This window comes from Mchenga conophoros, linkage group LG16 (genome assembly GCF_057382185.1).
Source record: "Mchenga conophoros isolate Kocher_MC1m ecotype Shallow Benthic linkage group LG16, M_conophoros_male_GT1.1, whole genome shotgun sequence".
In the NCBI taxonomy this organism is placed as follows: domain Eukaryota; kingdom Metazoa; phylum Chordata; class Actinopteri; order Cichliformes; family Cichlidae; genus Mchenga; species Mchenga conophoros.
Window position 1 is genome coordinate 40094698 of NC_140541.1, and position 18521 is coordinate 40113218.

Sequence of the window (18521 nt, forward strand, 5' to 3'; positions counted from 1 at the left end):
TTTGCTTCGCTCTACTCAGTTATGGTGCATTACAAGTCAAATATCTTTAATAATTCATATTTTAATGATAAATTGTTAACACTGGAAGATTCCCCCATCTCTTCTGAACAAAACGGTGTAAGAATGACCGCTCTAGCCCCTACGGTTTGGAAATTATGGTCATTTGTTTGAGGGGAGTCCTCACTATGAGAAATAGGCTGCAATAATCCTGTGCCTCTCTGTGCTGCGTGTGTAAAAAGAGGCACATGTTTTGGCGGGAAAAAGTACACAGGCTCTCTGATTGGTGGATTCAAATTCAGCAGCTCCCAGGCTGACCTAGAAACTTACTTCTCTCTCCCTGTGCATTTTTTTGCTGATTTTTTCATTTAACAAGTATATTTGAGGGACCCTCAGCATGTTCAGCATTTTTTCAGCTGTCCATTTTGCTTTTCCAATTTTTCTGTTTAACTTATTACTATTGTGCTAAATAATACTATTTCTGCTATTTTATAAGATTTGTGCCTAATATAGTATTTCTGCTAACTTACAATATTTCTGCTTTTTATACTATTTGTGCTAAAACATAGTATTTCTACTAAATGTAGTATTTATGCTTAATCATACTATTTCTGCTTTTTATGGGATTTGTGCCTAATATAGTATTTCTGCTTTTTATAGGATTTTTGCTCAAACATAGTATTTCTACTAAATGTAGTGTTTATGCTTAATCATCCTATTTCTGCTTTTTATAGGATTTGTGCTTAATATAGTATTTCTGCTAAATTATAGTATTTCTGCTTTTTATAGTATTTGTGCTAAAACATAGTATTTCTACTAAATGTAGTATTTATGCTTAATCATAGTATTTCTATATATTTCTGCCAGGTCCCCAGGCAGCCAATCCTCTGTGAGGACTGAGAAATTCAAATTTTCAAATCAGGGCCTGCACGGCTTCCCAGCCAATCATATATGTGTCCTGAGGCATTCAAATTTGCATATTGGGGCCTTCATGGCTTCTAAGCCAGCCAATCATATCTGAGGGCTGAGGAATTCAAATCCACAAATCAGGGCCTGCACGGCTTCCCAGCCAGCCAATCATATATGTGGTCTCAGGCATTCGTATTTGCATATTGGGGAATTCGTGGCTTCTAAGTCAACAAGTCATCCATGTCATATATCTGTAAAAATTCACATTTTAATGATAAATTGTTAACACTGGAAGATTCCCCCATCTCTTCTGAACAAAACAGTGTAAGAATGACCGCTCTAGCCCCTACGGTTAGGAAATTATGGTCATTTGTTTGAGGGGAGTCCTCACTATGAGAAATAGGCTGCAATAATCCTGTGCCTCTCTGTGCTGCTGCGTGTGTAAAAAGATGCACCTGTTTTGGCGGGAAAACGTAAACAGCCACTCTGATTGGTGGATTTAAATTCGGCAGCTCTCTCCCTCTGTGTCTGTGTGTGTGTGTGTGTGTGTGTGTGTGTGTGTGTGTGTTTAGTGGGAGAGAGAGGACCCTGCCCTTATTTGGCAGCATGTCATTGTAGGATTTAAATTGAACATAGTTAGACTGGTTGACTGGATTAGAGCCTGTGTTTGTGTGTCCCTCTGTGCATTTGTGTTTCAATAAGTTATTACTATTCTGCTAAATCATAGTATTTCTGGTACTTTTCGGTACTTGTGCTAAATACAGTATTTCTGCTAAATCATACTATTTCTGCTTTTTATAGGATTTATGCCTAATATAGTATTTCTGCTAAATTATAGTATTTCTGCTTTTTATAGGATTTGTGCCTAACATAGTATTTCTGCTAAATTATAGTATTTCTGCTTTTTATACTATTTGTTCTAAATTATAGTATTTCTGCTTTTTATAGTATTTGTGCTAAAACATAGTATTTCTACTAAATGTAGTATTTATGCTTAATAATAGTATTTCTATATATTTCTGCCAGGTCCCCAGGCAGCCAATCCTCTGTGAGGACTGAGACATTCAAATTTTCAAATCAGGGCCTGCACAGTTTCCCAGCCAATCAAATATGTGTCCTGAGGCATTCAAATTTGCATATTTGGGCCTTCGTGGCTTCTAAGCCAGCCAATCATATCTGAGGGCTGAGGAATTCAAATCCACAAATCAGGGCCTGCACGGCTTCCCAGCCAGCCAATCACATATGTGGTCTCAGGCATTCAAATTTGCATATTGGGGAATTCGTGGCTTCTAAGTCAACAAGTCATCCATGTCATATATCTCTAAAAATTCATATTTTAATATTAAATTGTCAACACTTGAAGATTCCCCCATCTCTTCTGAACAAAACGGTGGAAAAATGACCGTTCTAGCCCCTACGGTTAGGAAATTACGGTCATTGGTTTGAGGGGAGTCGTCACTATGAGAAATAAACTGCAAAAATCCTGTGTCTCTCTGTGCTGCTGCGTGTGTAAACAGATGCACCTGTTTTGGTGGGGAAAAGTGCACAGCCTCTCTGATTGGTGGATTCAAATTCAGCAGCTCCCAGGCTGACCTAGAAACTTACTTCTCTCTCCCTGTGTGTGTGTGTGTGTGTGTGTGTGTGTGTGTGTGTGTGTGTGTGTGTGTGTGTGTGTGTGTGTGTGTGTGTGACAGAGAGAGAGAGAGAGAGAGAAAGGCTTTTAATGGGATGATCTCATTCTAAGATTTAAATTCAATATATTTAGACTGGTTGACTGAATTGGATCTTGTGTGTGGGTCTCTATGTGCATGTGTGTTTCCTCATGTGTACATATTTGTGATTGTGTGGCTGTAATAAATTTTTTTGCAGATTTTTGTCATTTAACAAGTATATTTGAGGGACCCTCAGCATGTTCAGCATTTTTTCAGCTGTCCATTTTGCTTTTCCAATTTTTCTGTTTAACTTATTACTATTGTGCTAAATCATAGCATTTCTGCTATTTTATAAGATTTGTGCTTAATATACTATTTCTGCTTTTATAGGATTTGTGCTTAATATAGTATTTCTGCTAAATGTAGTATTTATGCTTAATCATACTATTTCTGCTTTTCATAGTATTTGTGCTTAATATAGTATTTCTGCTAAATTTAGTATTTCTGATTAATTATAGTTTTTCTACTAAATCATAGTACAGTATTTCTGCTTTTTATGGGATTTGTGCTTAATATAGTATTTCTACTAAATGTAGTATTTCTGCCAAATTATAATATTTGTGCTAAAACATAGTCTCAATTTAAAATTACAATATTCATAGTTCATCACAGTGTCTCTGGTAAATCACAATATTTCTGCTCTGTTGTACTATTTTTCTAAATCATAGTGTTTCTGTAATGTTTAAGTATTTTTGGCTAAATATATTCTTTCTGTTATCTTATACTATTTCTCCTAAATTCTTGTATTTTTGAGAAGTTATCATGTTTCTGGTAAGTTACAATATTTCTGCTAAATTCTGCTATGCTATTGTATTTCTGCCAAGTATTATGTTTCCTCTAAGATATTGCAGTTCTGCTAAGTTATTCCATTTTAGCAAACTTCTTTTGCTTCTGCAAATTTTTTACAATTTCTGCAACTTTTCAGCTTTTTCAGCTACTTTTTGCATACAGCTTCAGCTTTAAGCATCCACACTGCATTTTCGCAGGAAATGCAAATTTTTCTAGTTGTGTGGATGCTTTAAGCATCCACACTATTGAGTTCCTGTTTCTCTTTATTCTTTATTATTGTGTGGATGCTTTAAGCATCCACACTATTGAGTTCCTGTTTCTCTTTATTCTTTATACTTTATTATTCCAGTTGCTTCCGTACACTTTTTGGCACTTAACTACTTCCACAATTTTCAGCCGATTTTCACCGTTCAAATTTTAAACTATTCTGCTATTTCTGCTAATGATCGCTATGATTTTTGCTATTTTTTGCTATTATACTTTTTAAAATATTCCACTTTTTTCCTTTAATTTGTCCCATTGAAATGAATGGGAAACTTCCAAAATTCTGCTAAATTTTGCTTGTTTTTGAAACTTAACTACTTCCTCATACTTTCACCTAGAACAACCATTCAAACTTTAAAATGTTCACAAATTATTGGGCTATTGATGTATGATTCAGCTTTTTCAAATCTTTTACCATTTTACTTTTATGCCTCTTAAAGTTTTCAGTTGCACAATTGTGATTTTTCACAAAATACATGCGTTGTTATGGTTGCTATGCTCTTGGCTTCCAGTGTGTCACTGAAGGTTTTGCAATTTTCACTTCATGTCCGAACAACTTCTTGCTACTTGCTCAATTTTCACTCAACTTCCACAAATTATACATCAAAACGTAGGTATTTTTGCTGGCTTTCAGAAAATGTCACTATCATTGTTGTGGGATTTATAGAATTTTGGCAAATCTCCTCAGACCAACACAAGGTCAGAAAACTCTCCATACAAAGTCAATGGAGAGTTTGTTCAAAATCATCGCTGGATTTCTGTAATGAGAGGCATATTCGAATCGTCATATCTCCTTAACGAAGCAAAGTTAAGACATGAGGCTTGTCCTGGTATATCTTCAGACACTCCTGACGCTCACAATTCAAGAATTGTTTTCTCACCTATTACCATTTGGCCATGAATTATGTTTGTTTGAGGGTAGGAAATTTGTCCCTCGCTCAGATTTCTTCAGATTTCAAACTCTGGAAATGAACCACTTTTTTCTCTCGTCATAACTTTTTGTTGGATTTCCACAGAGACCTGAAAATTTCCATGATTGTTCACCAAAGCCTGCTGTCTCTTACGGTGAAAGAATGATATCGATACTCCAAATAGATTTAGAGTTAGAAAGCGTTGTTTGAGGGCAAGTCAAGGCAGTTTTTGCTTCGCTCTACTCAGTTATGGTGCATTACAAGTCAAATATCTTTAATAATTCATATTTTAATGATAAATTGTTAACACTGGAAGATTCCCCCATCTCTTCTGAACAAAACGGTGTAAGAATGACCGCTCTAGCCCCTACGGTTTGGGAATTATGGTCATTTGTTTGAGGGGAGTCCTCACTATGAGAAATAGGCTGCAATAATCCTGTGCCTCTCTGTGCTGCGTGTGTAAAAAGAGGCACATGTTTTGGCGGGAAAAAGTACACAGGCTCTCTGATTGGTGGATTCAACTTCAGCAGCTCCCAGGCTGACCTAGAAACTTACTTCTCTCTCCCTGTGCATTTTTTTGCTGATTTTTTCATTTAACAAGTATATTTGAGGGACCCTGAGCATGTTCAGCATTTTTTCAGCTGTCCATTTTGCTTTTCCAATTTTTCTGTTTAACTGATTACTATTGTGCTAAATCATACTATTTCTGCTATTTTATAAGATTTGTGCCTAATATAGTATTTCTGCTAAATTACAGTATTTCTGCTTTTTATACTATTTGTGCTAAAACATAGTATTTCTACTAAATGTAGTATTTATGCTTAATCATACTATTTCTGCTTTTTATGGGATTTGTGCCTAATATAGTATTTCTGCTTTTTATAGGATTTGTGCTTAATATAGTATTTCTGCTAAATTATAGTATTTCTGCTTTTTATAGTATTTGTGCTAAAACAGTATTTCTACTAAATGTAGTATTTATGCTTAATCATAGTATTTCTATATATTTCTATATATTTCTGCCAGGTCCCCAGGCAGCCAATCCTCTGTGAGGACTTAGACATTCAAATTTTCAAATCAGGGCCTGCACGGTTTCCCAGCCAATCATATATGTGTCCTGAGGCATTCAAATTTGCATATTGGGGCCTTCATGGCTTCTAAGCCAGCCAATCATATCTGAGGGCTGAGGAATTCAAATCCACAAATCAGGGCCTGCACAGCTTCCCAGCCAGCCAATCATGTATGTGGGCTCCAGGTATTCAAATTTGCATATTGGGGAATTCATGGCTTCTAAGTCAACAAGTCATCCATGTCATATATCTCTAAAAATTCATATTTTAATGATAAATTGTCAACACTTGAAGATTCCCCCATCTCTTCTGAACAAAACGGTGTAAGAATGACCGCTCTAGCCCCTACGGTTAGGAAATTATGGTCATTTGTTTGAGGGGAATCCTCACTATGTGAAATAAACTGAAAGAAGCAGGTCTATGTCTCTGTGCTGCGTGTGTAAAAAGATGCACCTGTTTTGGCGGGAAAACGTAAACAGCCTCTCTGATTGGTGGATTCAAATTCAGCAGCTCCCAGGCTGACCTAGAAACTTAGTCCTCTCTCCCTGTGTGTGTGTGTGTGTGTGTGTGTGTGTGTGTGTGTTTAGTGGGAGAGAGAGGACCCTGCCCTTATTTGGCAGCATGTCATTGTAGGATTTAAATTGAACATAGTTAGACTGGTTGACTGGATTAGAGCCTGTGTTTGTGTGTCCCTCTGTGCATTTGTGTTTCAATAAGTTATTACTATTCTGCTAAATCATAGTATTTCTGGTACTTTTCGGTACTTGTGCTAAATACAGTATTTCTGCTAAATCATACTATTTCTGCTTTTCAAAGGATTTATGCCTAATATAGTATTTCTGCTAAATTATAGTATTTCTGCTTTTTATAGGATTTGTGCCTAACATAGTATTTCTGCTAAATTATAGTATTTCTGCTTTTTATCGGATTTGTGCCTAACATAGTATTTCTGCTAAATTATAGTATTTCTGCTTTTTATACTATTTGTTCTAAATTATAGTATTTCTGCTTTTTATAGGATTTGTGCTTAATATAGTATTTCTGCTAAATTATAGTTTTTCTTCTTTTTATAGTATTTGTGCTAAAACATAGTATTTCTACTAAATGTAGTATTTATGCTTAATAATAGTATTTCTATATATTTCTGCCAGGTCCCCAGGCAGCCAATCCTCTGTGAGGACTGAGACATTCAAATTTTCAAATCAGGGCCTGCACAGTTTCCCAGCCAATCAAATAAGTGTCCTGAGGCATTCAAATTTGCATATTGGGGCCTTCGTGGCTTCTAAGCCAGCCAATCATATCTGAGGGCTGAGGAATTCAAATCCACAAATCAGGGCCTGCACGGCTTCCCAGCCAGCCAATCACATATGTGGTCTCAGGCATTCAAATTTGCATATTGGGGAATTCGTGGCTTCTAAGTCAACAAGTCATCCATGTCATATATCTCTAAAAATTCATATTTTAATATTAAATTGTTAACACTTGAAGATTCCCCCATCTCTTCTGAACAAAACGGTGTAAGAATGACCGTTCTAGCCCCTACGGTTAGGAAATTACGGTCATTTGTTTGAGGGGAGTCGTCACTATGAGAAATAGACGGCAATAATCCTGTGCCTCTCTGTGCTGCTGCGTGTGTAAACAGATGCACCTGTTTTGGCGGGAAAAAGTGCACAGCCTCTCTGATTGGTGGATTCAAATTCACCAGCTCCCAGGCTGACCTAGAAACTTACTTCTCTCTCCCTGTGTGTGTGTGTGTGTGTGTGTGTGTGTGTGTGCGTGTGTGTGTGTGTGTGACAGAGAGAGAGAGAAAGAGAGAAAGCCTTTTAATGGGATGATCCCATTGTAAGATTCAAATTCAATATATTTAGACTGGTTGACTGAATTGGATCTTGTGTGTGTGTCTCTCTGTGCATGTGTGTTTCCTCATGTGTACATATTTGTAATTGTGTGGCAGTCATAAATTTTTTTGCTGATTTTTGTCATTTAACAAGTATATTTGAGGGAACCTCAGCATGTTCAGCATTTTTTCAGCTGTCCATTTTGCTTTTCCAATTTTTCTGTTTAACTTATTACTATTGTGCTAAATCACACTATTTCTGCTATTTTATAAGATTTGTGCTTAATATACTATTTCTGCTTTTATAGGATTTGTGCTTAATATAGTATTTCTGCTAAATGTAGTATTTATGCTTAATCATACTATTTCTGCTTTTCATAGGATTTGTGCTTAATATAGTATTTCTGCTAAATTTAGTATTTCTGATTAATTATAGTCTTTCTACTAAATCATAGTACAGTATTTCTGCTTTTTATGGGATTTGTGCTAAAACAAAGTATTTCTACTAAATGTAGTATTTATGCTTAATCATACCATTTCTGCTTTTTATAGGATTTGTGCTTAATATAGTATTTCTGCTAAATTATAGTATTTCTGCCAAATTATAATATTTGTGCTAAAACATAGTCTTAATTTAAAATTACAATATTCATAGTTCATCACAGTGTCTCTGGTAAATCACAATATTTCTGCTCTGTTGTACTATTTTTCTAAATCATAGTGTTTCTGTAATGTTTAAGTATTTTTGGCTAAATATATTCTTTCTGTTATCTTATACTATTTCTCCTAAATTCTTGTATTTTTGAGAAGTTATCATGTTTCTGGTAAGTTACAATATTTCTGCTAAATTCTGCTATGCTATTGTATTTCTGCCAAGTATTATGTTTCCTCTAAGATATTGCAGTTCTGCTAAGTTATTCCATTTTAGCAAACTTCTTTTGCTTCTGCAAAGTTTTTACAATTTCTGCAACTTTTCAGCTTTTTCAGCTACTTTTTGCATACAGCTTCAGCTTTAAGCATCCACACTGCATTTTCGCAGGAAATGCAAATTTTTCTAGTTGTGTGGATGCTTTAAGCATCCACACTATTGAGTTCCTGTTTCTCTTTATTCTTTATTATTATTATTCTTCAAGTTGCTCGTTTTTCGTCCTTTAACTACTTCCACAATTTTTGTGCTATTTTCACCGTTCAAATTTTAAACTATTCTGCTATTTCTGCTAATTTGCGCTATGATTTTTGCTATTTTTTGCTATTATACTTTTTAAAATATTAAGCTTTTTTCCTTTAATTTGTCCCATTGAAATGAATGGAAAACTTCCAAAATTCTGCTAAATTTTGCTTGTTTTTGAAACTTAACTACTTCCTCATACTTTCGCCTAGAAAAACCATTCAAACTTTAAAATGTTCACAAATTATTGGGCTATTCATGTATGATTCAGCTTTTTCAAATCTTTTACCGTTTTACTTTTATGCCTCTTAAAGTTTTCAGTTGCAAAATTGTGATTTTTCACAAAATACATGCGTTGTTATGGTTGCTATGCTCTTGGCTTCCAGTGTGACACTGAAGCTTTTGCAGTCTTCTCTTCATGTCCGAACAACTGTTTGCTACTTGCTCAATTTTCACTCAACTTCCACAAATTATACATCAAAACGTAGGTATTTTTGCTGGCTTTCAGAAAATGTCACTATCATTGTTGTGGGATTTATAGAATTTTGGCAAATCTCCTCAGACCAACACAAGGTCTCAAAACTCTCCATATAAAGTCAATGGAGAGCTTGTTCAAAATCACCGCTGCATTTCTGTAATGAGAGGCATATTCGAATCGTCATATCTCCTTAACGAAGCGACTTTAAGACATGAGGCTTGTCCCGGTATATCTTCAGACACTCCTGACGCTCACAATTCAAGAATTTCTTTCTCACCTATTACCGTTCTGAAATGAGTTGGACTTGTTTGAGGGTAGGAAATTCGTCCTTCGCTCAGATTTCTTCAGATTTCAAACTGTGGAAATGAACCACTTTTTTCTCTCGTCATAACTTTTTGTTGGATTTCCACAGAGACCTGAAAATTTCCATGACTGTTCACCAACGCCTGCTGTCTCTTACGGTGAAAGAATGATATCGATACTCCAAATAGATTTCGAGTTACAAAGCGTTGTTTGAGGGCAAGTCAAGGCAGTTTTTGCTTCGCTCTGCTCAGTTATGGTGCATTAGAAGTCTAATATCTTTAATAATTCATATTTTAATGATAAATTGTTAACACTGGAAGATTCCCCCATCTCTTCTGAACAAAACGGTGTAAGAATGACCGCTCTAGCCCCTACGGTTAGGAAATTATGGTCATTTGTTTGAGGGGAGTCCTCACTATGAGAAATAGGCTGCAATAATCCTGTGCCTCTCTGTGCTGCGTGTGTAAAAAGATGCACCTGTTTTGGCGGGAAAACGTAAACAGCCACTCTGATTGGTGGATTTAAATTCGGCAGCTCTCTCCCTCTGTGTGTGTGTGTGTGTGTGTGTGTGTGTGTGTGTGTGTGTGTGTGTGTGTTTAGTGGGAGAGAGAGGACCCTGCCCTTATTTGGCAGCATGTCATTGTAGGATTTAAATTGAATATAGTTAGACTGGTTGACTGGATTAGAGCCTGTGTTTGTGTGTCCCTCTGTGCATTTGTGTTTCAATATGCCTCCATATTTGTAATTTTGTAAGTTATTACTATTCTGCTAAATCATACTATTTCTGCTTTTCATAAGATTTGTGCCTAATATAGTATTTCTGCTAAATTATAGTATTTATTCTTTTTATAAGATTTGTGCCTAACATAGTATTTCTGCTAAATTATAGTATTTCTGCTTTTTATACTATTTGTGCCTAATATAGTATTTCTGCTTTTTATAAGATTTGTGCCTAATATAGTATTTCTGCTTTTTATAGGATTTGTACCTAATATAGTATTTCTGCTTTTTATAGTATTTGTGCTAAAACATAGTATTTCTACTAAATGTAGTATTTATGCTTAATCATAGTATTTCTATATATTTCTGCCAGGTCCCCAGGCAGCCAATCCTCTGTGAGGACTGAGAAATTCAAATTTTCAAATCAGGGCCTGCACGGTTTCCCAGCCAATCATATATGTGTCCTGAGGCATTCAAATTTGCATATTGGGGCCTTCATGGCTTCTAAGCCAGCCAATCATATCTGAGGGCTGAGGAATTCAAATCCACAAATCAGGGCCTGCACGGCTTCCCAGCCAGCCAATCATATATGTGGTCTCAGGCATTCATATTTGCATATTGGGGAATTCGTGGCTTCTAAGTCAACAAGTCATCCATGTCATATATCTCTAAAAATTCACATTTTAATGATAAATTGTTAACACTGGAAGATTCCCCCATCTCTTCTGAACAAAACGGTGTAAGAATGACCGCTCTAGCCCCTACAGTTTGGAAATTATGGTCATTTGTTTGAGGGGAGTCCTCACTATGAGAAATAGGCTGCAATAATCCTGTGCCTCTCTGTGCTGCGTGTGTAAAAAGATGCACATGTTTTGGCGGGAAAAAGTACACAGGCTCTCTGATTGGTGGATTCAAATTCAGCAGCTCCCAGGCTGACCTAGAAACTTACTTCTCTCTCCCTGTGCATTTTTTTGCTGATTTTTTCATTTAACAAGTATATTTGAGGGACCCTCAGCATGTTCAGCATTTTTTCAGCTGTCCATTTTGCTTTTCCAATTTTTCTGTTTAACTTATTACTATTGTGCTAAATCATACTATTTCTGCTATTTTATAAGATTTGTGCCTAATATAGTATTTCTGCTAAATTACAGTATTTCTGCTTTTTATACTATTTGTGCTAAAACATAGTATTTCTACTAAATGTAGTATTTATGCTTAATCATACTATTTCTGCTTTTTATGGGATTTGTGCCTAATATAGTATTTCTGCTTTTTATAGGATTTTTGCTCAAACATAGTATTTCTACTAAATGTAGTGTTTATGCTTAATCATCCTATTTCTGCTTTTTATAGGATTTGTGCTTAATATAGTATTTCTGCTAAATTATAGTATTTCTGCTTTTTATAGTATTTGTGCTAAAATATAGTATTTTTACTAAATGTAGTATTTATGCTTAATCATAGTATTTCTATATATTTCTGCCTGGTCCCCAGGCAGCCAATCCTCTGTGAGGACTTAGACATTCAAATTTTCAAATCAGGGCCTGCACGGTTTCCCAGCCAATCATATATGTGTCCTGAGGCATTCAAATTTGCATATTGGGGCCTTCATGGCTTCTAAGCCAGCCAATCATATCAGGGCTGAGGAATTCAAATCCACAAATCAGGGCCTGCACGGCTTCCCAGCCAGCCAATCATGTATGTGGGCTCCAGGTATTCAAATTTGCATATTGGGGAATTCGTGGCTTCTAAGTCAACAAGTCATCCATGTCATATATCTCTAAAAATTCATATTTTAATGATAAATTGTCAACACTTGAAGATTCCCCCATCTCTTCTGAACAAAACGGTGTAAGAATGACCCTTCTAGCCCCTACGGTTAGGAAATTATGGTCATTTGTTTGCCTCTCGCCGCGATCTAATTCTGACTCCTCATTACCCTGTTTTTCAAAATGGCTCCTCTCTTTCCCAGTGGCGCAGTTGGTAATGACATGGGTCAGCAAGCCAAAGATCGTGGGTTCGATTCCACCTTGGTCAACATGTTTTTTTCCCTACAAATTAATACACTGTCACAGACCAGTAATTCATATTCATCATTTATTACAATTCTGCAAACTTTTATGATTTTACCAGCTTTTCTAATATGGACCTCACATTCTTGTTAAGACTCCATGGCACAAACACTCTTCCCTTTAGGCTCTGTGTATGTGTGTGTGTATCAATATGTCTCCCATTTTAAAGTATTAGTCCTCCATAATTGTATTTCTGGTAAATCACAGTATTCCTGCTATGTTGTACTATTTTTCTAAATCATAATGTTTCTGTAATGTTTAAGTATTTTTGGCTAAATATATTCTTTCTGTTATCTTATACTATTTCTCCTAAATTCTTGTATTTTTGAGAAGTTATCATGTTTCTGGTAAGTTACAATATTTCTGTTAAGTTCTGCTATGCTATTGTATTTCTGCCAAGTATTATGTTTCCTCTAAGATATTGCAGTTCTGCTAAGTTATTCCATTTTAGCAAAGTTCCTTTGCTTCTGCAAAGTTTTTACAATTTCTGCAACTTTTCAGCTTTTTCAGCTAGTTTTAGCAGACAGCTTCAGCTTTAAAGCAATTCAGAATTCATGATTACAACCAATATGTAGTAGAATAAAAGAAACAAATGTGCAATGAACATATCAGGAGTCCCTGTTAAAAAGTCTCATAGCAGTGTGGTTAAGGGACCTCCTGAACCTCTTGAGTCCTGCAGTGGAGTGAGATGAACCTCTGCAGCTCCTACTGTGAGGATGCTTAGGCGATCACCAACACCAGCTCCTTGGTGTTGGTGTTCAGCAGAAGACTGTTCTTATTACTGCAGTCAGTTAAATAAATCTATCATAATAAAGTACATTTTAACATAATGACCTTGTGTTTATTTATGTCTTTTAACCATTATTTCAAATTCAAAGAATCCTGTTTTAAACATTTATTAAACTTATAGAATTAAATTTCTGCTAGTTGCTTTTTGTTGCAAAAAAATCTAGTATAATAATATTTAAATTTACATATATTTTTCACGTTTTCCATGCCAATTTTGTGTAATTGCGGAGTTTCCCACTACCCGTGAATGCCTCTTTTTTTAACGTCTCTGCCTGACTCCTGAATCTCCGTCCACTCTCAGCTCGATCCCCACCGGTAAGCGCTGCTTCTCTGTCTCTCTTTTCTGAAATGAAATGTCTATAAGCTGTATGAGGGATTTACCCAGTTGTTGTTAGTGACTTATGAAGCCAGTCGAAGTATAAGTCATGTTAAAGTAACACAATGGCTGCTTTTTTAGTGAAACGTTGTAATTTTACTATTTAAAAGGAGTGTTTGGTATGCTAGCACTAAGTGCTAACGCCTAGCCTAGCTGCTATAGGCCCAGTGTGAAATTAATATGGTTCATTTGATTGTTTATTACAGTTATTGTGTTGTATTTGGTTCATTCGGTGTGTTAGTGTTTCTGAGTCTGTTAGGGAAGCTGAAGTTAATTCTCTTCACAAATCAGTCAGTTAAAAACGGCCTCATTCTTTCGGTTGTGAGGTAATGAGCCGTCATTTTAGAACCACTGATTAGCTGCTGAAGCAGCAGGGTCGGCAACTTCAAAGGAGCCATTTTACCGCCATTAGCTGTGTCCCAAAACGTCGGCTGCATCTTTCGGAGGACCCAGCCTTCGCGGTCTACGTGGACCGAGAAGGCTGTGAAAGTGGACGGTCTAGCCTTCAGATTTGCGTCACCGCTGTCTCGCTGGAGTTTAATAAACTCGGCCGTCTGCTCCTTGCTATTTAAAATATAACAGGACACTGGCGTAAATTCTCGACCGTTTAACGTTTATTGAGCTGTGTGAAAATCCCGGAGGAACCCACCGGATTGATTAATAAAGCTTTATTTAATCTAATAATCTAATAACTTTGATCTCAGCCAAACCGATTTACTCCAGAACAAATAAAACACAGAAAAAGGCAAACAATTACATTTTTAAGTTATCAGAGTGACTTGTATATCATGTTTAACCTGAGTAGCGAAAGAGCGGGGGTCTGAACCCCCCTCCCAGCTTGCCATCGAGCCGGTGGGTGACAGACGTCTCTGAAAACGTCGGCACACTTTTGCAAATATGCGATGTCTTGATAAACCAAGCAGATATTTACACCGCTACTTTCTCGCCTAAAAATATGTTAAAAGTTTATTCGGGGAAATGAAGGACTCATTTGTCGGCCGCATTTGAGACAGCCTTCGTCGACTGGCTGTGACATAATCGGCCTTCAAATGCGGCCTCCGGAGGATGCAGCCGACATTTTGGGACACAGCTTCTGACTGAAAGCCGGGAGAAAAAGAGTCACGTGCCTGTACCGGTGTGTTTTTGTGCTGTGGGTTAATTAACAGAAGGGAGAGAGAGAGTGAGGATGAAACACATAATATAAGAATAATAACATCTCTTAACAAGAAGTTTTTTTTTAATTAGGTAATTTTAGTTTTTTAGTTAAATTTTAAGAACTGTTTAACAAACACTTGTTTGTGCAGGTTTTTTTTTTTTTTTTAAATGAAACCTACACCTGCAGCTCTGTTTAACTTCTCACTTTGTGAAAAACTAACGAAATATAAAAAAGTCCACCTTCAAATAAATAAAATGCAGCAGTGCACCACTAATATTATAAATATGATATGTAGATATTTAAAACAACAGCATATTAAATGATACTGTGTGCAGGTGATAATATTTTTAGGAAGCAGAATTTGAATGCAGACGAACTCAAATGTTGAAGCCTACAAAAATATCATCCAAGCTTTCATTTATGATTGTTCATGCTTTGAAATTGTGATGTCAGAATTTGATAAAGTGTGCAGAGCTAGGTGTAGCAAATCATTGCTTATTAAATCTACTGTGTTATCTAATAGCACCAAACTAATAGAGCTATCACATAACTGAGAGACGTGTGTGGCTTATTACAAATGGATGAAACCATATTTTACCTTAATGAAGACAGTAATCTTTAATAAGGTGTAGAAAAAGGTGAGTTGTTTGTTGCTGTGGTAAACAAAGAATGTACTGAATCTTTTGTACTACACAGAGTGATGCAGTATTGACTGTGATGCTGATTTGAGTTGTCTCATTCTGTATTTTTGTGCTTTGTCTTTTGTTACACAGAGTGAAAGAGATCTTTGGTTTTGCCTTTGCTGGTAAGTAAACAGTGATTGTAACTGAGGCAGTATGAACCTGGCATTGCGTAGCACATTTGGCAACTTACATACAGTAGTTTGACTTTTTGTGATATGTTTCCATTTACTGATGGGCAAAAACACAAAGTCAGGATTTATTACCTGTAGCAGCAAAGCCCTCACACAGGACCTCTGACTGTCCCTGAAAATGTCCCTGAAGTTTAATAGCCCATTTATGTATGATTTAAATTTCTTATGGCTTATTGAATCCAAACATAGCTAAATGTCAGTTGTTCATTTTCTCCTTATGTTTGTGGATTTAAGTAGCAGACAAAACAATGAAAGTGTTTTAGGGGAGTCAGTATAAGTGGTTGCTCAAACACTTAAGAGCTGCACAGGTATTGATTCATATTGTCTCTCAAATTCTGCTGATGTGTTACATTAAAGTCAGAACACTGTAGAAGTATTTTGTACAGTTAAGCAATAATGAAAAACTAAGAAAACCAGAGGTGTGAGTGGACATTGTTAGGTACATTACAGCCAGTGTGTCTAATTAGTTTATCACTTATTTGGTGAATATAATGTGTTTTAAAATTTAATAGAAAAGTTGCCAAAAAGGTACACTGCAAAATACATAAATATTCCTAGCAACAGGTATAATGAAAGGACTTTTTAGTGTAAAAATTTAAGACATTTAATTTTAATTACAAAACATGGTGCACCTCTGCTATTGTAACATGTCAATATTTAAAACTATTTTAAGATTTACATATTCATATCAGACATGACGAGGTTTTCTGTTGCTTCTGATTTATATAATTATTTTGTATCTAACATTTTTGGCTTTCACACTTTAGTAGTACTGACCTGTTGTAGAAAATGTTGGAGCCACAAAGCTTCTGTGTAGGAAATATTTGGTATATCCTGCACTTGTGCCAACAAATATTGGTGGCTATTCTTTATATTTCTGTAGTAATGAATGCTTTTATTACACTTGCTACAGCCATGTGAGACGCTGCAGTTCATTTATCTCCTCTTTAGACTACAGTAAGCTCATAAAGCCTTAAATAAATTAAGAATTTTACTAGTTAATTTATGTCACAGTAAATTGGATTGTGTGTGAAGAGGCTCAACAGTCTGAATCATCAAACAGTGATCTGATGAATTGTTTCCTTTCTCTAGACTGCTGATCTGATCGTCTCCAGTCTGGTAAGTAAAGGTTTGTCTGAGGTACAGTGCTGGGAAATGTTTCTCATTATAGGACATTCAGTTTAGTGGAGTGAGTCAGCACAGCTCTTGGGAATAATCAGATCGTAGAAAAGTCTGTGTAAACATTTCCAGACTTACAGATCTCTCTTATCATCATAGTACATTTTTAATTAGGCCCTAATATCGGCCATGCTAAGTTTATTGTAGATTTAGTGGAGTGTGTATTAAACATGCCCCATATTTGACTGAAAAATGTAGAAACTGCTGTTTAGGAGTCATCTGTCTCCAAATTTTTCATTTTGCCAAAAGTCATACTGAGTAAATTATTTTTTACTTTTATGTTAACGGCTCCCCAGACATTATGATATACTGTTGAACCAGGTAAGTACACACAGAAACGGGAATTTGAGACCTTTGGGCATTTAGGATCATGTGAGTTGAGTGCTGTGAAGTGTTTAAAGCAGGTGGTCTGAAACTGTCTGCTCTGACTTCATTGTGTGGGTTTAGCTTGACCATATAATGTTTATAGTAAGTTACTGTAGCACCACATCTTGGTTTACAGACTGTGTTTGTTTTTATTGTGTTAATAGAATGCAAAAATGTCCTTAGAAATGTTCCACCACCATATGATAAACATTTTCATTCAGTTGAATCTAATAATGTACTGTACGACTCTTCAGTGTGTAATGATATATATGTTCTGTATTTTTCGGACTGTAAGGCGCACTAAATTCTAAGGCACATTAAGCCAAACAAAACAGATAAGTCAAACTTTATTCAACTCATTTACAATAACTCTCAAAATTGTTCAGTTGTAAGACATAAAATACAGAACAATACACTCACTTTTCAGGATTTATGGACTGATGAATGTGGATTGATCAGTTTGAAATCTGCTTCATAAGCATGGCTCTCAACAGGTGCCAGGCCCTTATACACACACACACCATATTATGTTGAAGCACAGTACGAATTACTCTGAGGGTGCTGACTATGTTAGCCATGCTCCTTAGAAAAAAAGAAGAAAAAAAAAAAGAAAAGCCATGCTCCGACAATACATCAAGTGGTGCTGCTTTGTAGCTTACCAAAGTCATACTAAAACATTTGACAGAGTGCCGTGTACCACATAGAATTGGTTTGAAATCAGTAAGCACAACCATACAGAAGGTGCACTGTCTATTTTTGAGAAAATTAAAGGCTTTTAAATGTGCCTTATAGTCTGAAAAATACGGTAAAGCCAGGTTTATTGGAAGTGTGTCTAATTCCACTTTCTTTCTGTCTTACAGGTGACCTGCTGCAGAAAACCCTCTCCCTCTATCATTAACAAGCCATTAACAAGCAAATTCAGTCTGTCCTATCACTCTCCCTCTCCCTGCTCCATCTTTTTTGACAAGCCATTCTATCTTCTATCCATTCTCCGCCATGTACTCTATCTAATTTTGACAAGCATAAGCCCTAGTTTGACAAGAAACCAAGTTTGACAACAAACCAAGGTTGACAACAAACCAAGTTTTTGGAAATTGAAGTTACCGCAACTTCGACGATCTGTTTTCAGAAATCTGAGAGATCTCTGCTCTCACTGCTCCTTCTTTCCTGTCGTTAAACTCTCTCATATCCACTCATTTTACTGGAAATTACAAGTAAGAAGTTGAATATACAGTACAGTAGAAGTCACTGTAGAAACTACTTACACAGCCCTACATTTGTCATTTTAATTTTGCATTACACTTTGGAATAAACATTGATTGGCTTACAGGTGCAATTGCTTTGATAAATTATATAAAATATACACCTCTTAAAGGTTTATTTGTAATAAGACAATCTGGTTATTTTGTAATATATACATTCAGACTGCTCTATTTACATAAATATTAAATTAGATTCAAATACATTTTTCAAGTCTGTTTCATTGAGTATAACATTTGACTACAGTAAGTTTATACTAATATTATTTAAGGACAAACCCATTTCTATTAC

At 35.9% G+C, this 18521-nt stretch overlaps 1 long non-coding RNA gene across 1 annotated transcript; it reads left to right on the forward strand.

Annotated features, from left to right (window-relative positions):
- Positions 1–13289: 13289 nt before the first annotated feature.
- Positions 13290–18435, forward strand: LOC146557353 (uncharacterized). The gene is made up of 4 exons (XR_014888882.1): positions 13290–13334; positions 15325–15356; positions 16518–16544; positions 17831–18435. It is a non-coding gene; the product is annotated as an uncharacterized LOC146557353 (long non-coding RNA).
- The last annotated feature ends 86 nt before the right edge of the window (positions 18436–18521 follow it).